The following is a 6,204-nucleotide window of genomic DNA, read 5'->3' as shown; positions in this document are numbered from 1 at the left end:
GAGAGAGAGAGAGAGAGAGAGAGAGAGAGAGAGAGAGAGAGAGAGTTATTGAGACAATCATTATTTTTTATATATTAATAGAATGTCGTGCTAACTTTACAGATTCAGTATTTCCGATGTAAAATATACTTTATTTAGGAAAACACGAAAAGAAATTCTAAAGTCTTGTTTCTAATATCTCGTTTTTATTATAGAAAAAATATGAACGTTTGATTTAACACATACCTACACAGTAGGTAGGTACGTATACAAAATCCACTCGAATTTGAATGAAAATTAAAAATAGTTGCACGATTTAAAATACCGACGCGAGAAACACGCTCGATTTATAAATTACAGTATACAACGCGGTTTAATAAAATTCACAGTCTCTGTTTTTTAGGTTAACCAGGTCACATGGCCTGAACAATTTTTTTTTCAACTAGCCAACAGACCACTGAGCGAACACGCCTTGTTCCAATTTATTTTTAAGCAATTTTGCAAACGGTGATTATCGTTCGGCGAATAAAAGTTAGTTCGCGTAACTATATTTGTCATTTAAAAACGTTATTTTTATGCTTTTATTCGTAGAACTTTCGTGAAGAAATTTATGAACACATGTCAATAAAAGTCCATTTAAAATTATTCGATCGTAAAATAAGGGTTTATTTTATTAAAGACACATTCCTCAATGAAACAAAATGTATTAAAGACCTAATGTGAACATGATGGCGACTTATATAACAATCTGAAAAAATGCTTCGTACTACAATGAATTATGTAGCTTGTATATAATGCACATTGTGCTCATTTTCTCTATTTAATATAAGACAAAAGTATTTTGTTAACCAAGTTGTATGCAAATATTTTAGAATATTTCATGTAATATGTCTTCATTAATTATTCAGTCTTTATATAATTATATACAATGATTATATAATAGACTTTCAAAATTTGTAGCATCGTTATCGAAGAAAATTGTGTCACTACGGTTCGAGATGAGTATCTGTAATACTACAAGACAGATGAGAAAAAGAGTCGACGCGTACAAATGCGCTCTTAATATTAACCCCTTCGAGCACACAGTAGCTATAAGTTCTGTATGTTCTTTTGAACCACTGCCGAAGAAATTTTCCTGCGGAGAATCTCAACGAAAACATACAAAAGTTCATAATCATTATTACTTGCTGAAAAATGTATATTTATAGATGCAGAATATGTCCAGTGTTCTTTTTATATAGAAATACACGCGTGCAAATTTTAGAGAGAAAAATCCTTTATGAGATAAACTAACATCGTCAAAGCGAAAAGATAAAGAAAAGAATTTGTGATTTTTATTTTTCTCTTCTTAGCAAATGCTTCAAAGAATGTGTACATCGAAGGATCTGAGAGATAATAATAGAACCGTGGCAAGAAAGAATGAGAGGAGCAAATATATAACCAACAATTTGAAAAAAATATAAAATTTAATAAGTTATCTAAAAAAAAATCAAGCATTACATTAATAAAATTTATTAATAACGATGCCTCTGCAAGCTCTTTTTAAAAACGGACGCAATCGGATTAATACTGCTTTTCCATCCTTTTGACATCGGAAATGGCAGAGTCATAAAATATTGAATTAAAAATGAAAACAACAGGGGTTTGATGCAAGTTCTCAAACAGAATTGTGTGTCCACCTTGTATGCACAAGGGTGGCGGCAGAAGCGGTATATAAAGTCGACTTTCGTTCCGGCTCCGTAAACCGCGAGTATATCCCCAGGACTTTTCCTTTATAATCGCGTTGGCTTTATCCGCCGAGAGGACCTCCGCGCCACGGAATAGTCCACAAGCTACTTCCCGATTTACGCGAAACACGGAGAACAATTTTCATAGAAAAAAATCCGGCCATTCGTTTTACGCGAAATTGCTACTTTTTTGGCACGCAGTTTGCCGGAAAATTCTCAACATTCCACGAGTGTGCAATAACATATAAACAAAGTTTAAAAAAACTTAAACATATTATACCAATATCACTCTTTAAAATGATATATTATATTTGATAAATTTTTTTAAATATCTAATAAATTTAGCATAAAGCACACGATTAGCAAAAAACGTATTAATCGTGTTATAAATTTCTAAGGAACAAAAACGTTAATTTCGCTAAATATGTCAGTCTGAGATACTAATCCGGCAGAAGAAACGGCTACATTTTAAAGAAAACGCGTAAACACGAAACAGAGAAGAAGGAAATGAGAGATTCTTTATTCGAGCAAGAAGGGTCGAGTTTCTTGATCCCGGTGCTTGAGAGTTCCATCGCCCTTGCCAACAAAGATTCACCTGTTTATATATTACTAGCGAATAAATATATGCCTAATGCAATATAAAAAGGATGTTGAAGATTATTGTAAATTTGTTGGATTTTGCAATCGGGGACTCATTTATGTATCGCGCATTTATAGGCCTATCTGAAGGAAGAAGATACCCCAATAAATTATCATCATAGGCTACTAATTCTCTTTATACTTTATGCTATACACTATAGTATAAATCGTACTTAAAATTTAAAAAATTAATATTTTTGTTAAATATAAATAAGTTTCGTTAAATATAAATAATTTTTTTCTTTATAAATAAATTATTTCATTTTTTAAAAGAAAACATTTCAAGCTATTATATAACACTATTTTAACTTATCCTAGCAAGCTCATATCCCCCAGCAAGATCATATCGCTTACGAGGGAGTTATTTTCAGTCTACAGTATAAACTAGCCACCTTGTATAAAACGGCCGCCGTGGGACAACGGATTCATCGTCGTTAAATTAAGCGACGTCGCCGAGATCTCTCGCGCTGCGACTTTTCTTGGATGATTCTTTCATTTTTATTTATACACTTTCCGACTTTCCTGCTAAATGGCCCAGAGTTTCAATTGAAATTTTAAATAGACCTAAATAGAATATTGCTTCCTCTCGTTTAATGCGCTCGCTTTAACCGGCAATATTAAAAGTGATAGCGGAAAGTATTTTACATTGTTGTACATGTAATTACATAATTACACAATTACGTAGGATACGACGCGACGGTTAAAAAATCGTTTCAAATTCGGCTGATAGTTCATCGTCGATTTATGTCCCGTGTAAGTAAGAATGTAAGAACAAATACAGTATTACACGGGCGAACTTCCGGTCGTCTTAAGTTCTGTTCCACGCCAGAATGAAGTAGCAATTAGGCGCGCGCGAACGCGACACTTGTTTTACAAACTTCGTTAAGCGACGTGAATTTGCGCACGAATTCACACTCCAGCTAGGTATCGCTTAAGGCGAATTTACCAAGTTCATTCTTCGTCATCCTACATCCAAATTACATATAACGAATGAACGAATTCTTGTTTAAATGTATCTAGATAGAAATCAATTATCTCTAATATTATTCAATTACATATAGTTTCGGTAGAATGTGATTATCTCTGTAGCATTTTAAAGTAGCAGGATATTTTCATCATAAAGGTACTTTTAATTAAACAATGGTTTTCTCGATGTTATAAAATTATAATTAAAAAACACGATATCGTTGGCTACAATATTTTAATTAATGCGCATTAAAGATATCTTATAAAGAGTAATAACATAAAAACATTTATTGATCATTGCGAGAAAACAGTTCACTTTTCATGCTGAACAAAGGTGTATATTAACTAAATATTGCCACTAAATATTGCCAATAATTACAGAGAGAACATTCTCTGTAACAAAGAGTTACTGGGGTGCATCCTGTGACAAAGAGTATCCAAGCACAATTAACTAATCGGCTACTACCTAATAACTAGGAATATTCATTTCGCGAGCAACAGCGTCCATACAACTAGATCCCTTTTGAACCGACCAGTCTCGATTACTCACCATCGTGAAAGTTTATTTAACAATGCATACGAATACGTGTGAACTACATAGCATGATTTCCAAGCGCGTTCTCGTGCCAACATCCATTGTGTTGTGGCAAGCTTGTAGAGCTATTGGCATAATTATTGCCATAGTCAATAGGAGAGTAAAATTATTCCGATCCCATTAACTCCTAAACATAATCTAAACCAAGATCTGAACACACGCATGAGAATTATTAATTCTTGGAAAAGTAAAAAAAAAATTATCAAAACTTGGATTCTTATTGATTGATTGTTATCCTTAACTTTAATTTTACTTCTGACGAAATATATGTTTTATTTAAGCCTCTTTTTAAGCGAGAGCTTAAACTCTCTCTCTCTCTCTCTCTCTCTCTTTCCCCCCTCCCTCTCTCTCTCTCTCTCTCTCTCTCTCTCTCTCTCTCTCTGCGACCGTTTAAGTGTTAAATTAAATTTGCCCCCAGACGACGGGTAAACACTGTTGACGCAAAAATTCTTTTTCTCGCCATTCCCGACGGGAAAAGCAACAAATCGCGCGGGAAACTCGTCGACACTAATTTCCCGAGATTCACCGCACTGGGATTCCCGATAACCCAAAGGTCGATCCTACTTCCCGAGACTCCTCTTTCTCCGTGACAAAAAGTCTGCTCGACGCTGTCGTCGACGACGATGGCGACGTCGACGTTGCCCCGATCATCGTGTTCGCTCCGAACGAAAAAGGGAATGGAAAGTGACCAAAGTAAACCTAAAGAATTTGGTATCTGGATCACATTCTTCAATCAAATGAAAGGGGATGGGACAAATACGTTGTAATAAATAATAAGTTCGTGAAAACGCAACGACAAATGAATTTATATATTTTATTCTTGTAGTCTATCAAATATAAGTAATGTTATTTATATTTGTAATTCTCTATATCTTAATAAAAAGAAAGATATTTACAAAATATATATAGAGATCAAGAAATCAAAAGGAATTTTTAAGAACAAGATAAACGTTGGAATACAATTTCGACATTATTCTTTCTTTTCACGCTATTACTACAATATATCTCGACTCTACTTTTTATTTTAATTTTTTGCTTTTCGAAATTTCGTTTTCCTGAATATGGAGATTCAAGACGTGAATAAACAAAAACCCTCGGCAAAATCAAAAAGATGGAAGATTTAAATTCAAAAACCAATTACAAGATGCAATTAATGGTTATTAATGGATGCAATTAATTATTATTTGCACGCAAAATAATTACATCTATATCTAGATATATATATATAATTCGCGATATTCGTGCATTTTTATCTATAAATTATCCAAATGTGACAGAATCATATAAAGATACAAGATAAATACGATAGATGTAATCAATTTAGAAAAGAAAAAACTGACACGTGCTGTCATATGTGCATTATTTGATTCTAGGATAAATGATATCAAAGTGCGGATGATTTGGCTAATGTATAATGCATATTATTTATATCATAATTTATTTGCGGAAATTGCATCGATTATCGCTATTTGGTGACTAATCAAGCCCACAAATTGACTACAAATTCGCTAATTATACAACTAGTAATTTGGAATGATATCTCGTTCATTGAAGAAATCGTCAGCCGTTCCACCGATCGCGATTCATATCTAGTAAATATCCATAAATATGCATATATAATATCTGCTCGGTGCGAATCAAGTGCGATGTTGCCGTAATTTGATTCGGCTGCTGTACGAATACTGCACGCTATCGGATTTCCATTTTAAAATACCGAAAGCCAAATGTTTCAACCGATGTACTAGTATAACAGTATCGTAGTCCATTTCGAAGGCAGTAACGATAATAGTCGAAGGGAAGTTGCGATTCGCGGCTACAGAAGTTGCAGTAAAGCTGAATCCTCGTCTTTTTCAGCTTTAAATTTGACAGCAATAGTATATTGCAATGTCCTTACATACGAGAAACATTAATTTTACAATAAATACAAGAAATGTTCTAAGAATTTGAAAAACATAAAAATCTGGCTTGTAGCCTCTTCTTGTTATTTATTGTTTATTATTATTGAGCCATTACAAAATTATTTTTAATTAATTTTACATTTATATTTAAAAAATATATGATAGACTTTACAAATGTGATACAATATTTCTAATTCGACATGCATATATAATACATGTTATGTCGAAATAATTAGAAATATTGTATCGCATTTGAAAAGTTTATATTTTTCTAAACAATATTTTTTTGTACGAATACTTTTTGCATTCACTGTATATATATATATATATATATATATATATATACATACATACAAATATACATATATACATATATTTATTTTTAAAAAGTAAATATTAT

This window comes from Trachymyrmex septentrionalis, unplaced genomic scaffold (genome assembly GCF_001594115.1).
Source record: "Trachymyrmex septentrionalis isolate Tsep2-gDNA-1 unplaced genomic scaffold, Tsep1.0 scaffold25, whole genome shotgun sequence".
Classification (NCBI taxonomy): domain Eukaryota; kingdom Metazoa; phylum Arthropoda; class Insecta; order Hymenoptera; family Formicidae; genus Trachymyrmex; species Trachymyrmex septentrionalis.
The sequence above is the reverse complement of the archived record's forward strand: the minus strand, read 5'-3'. Positions refer to the sequence as shown.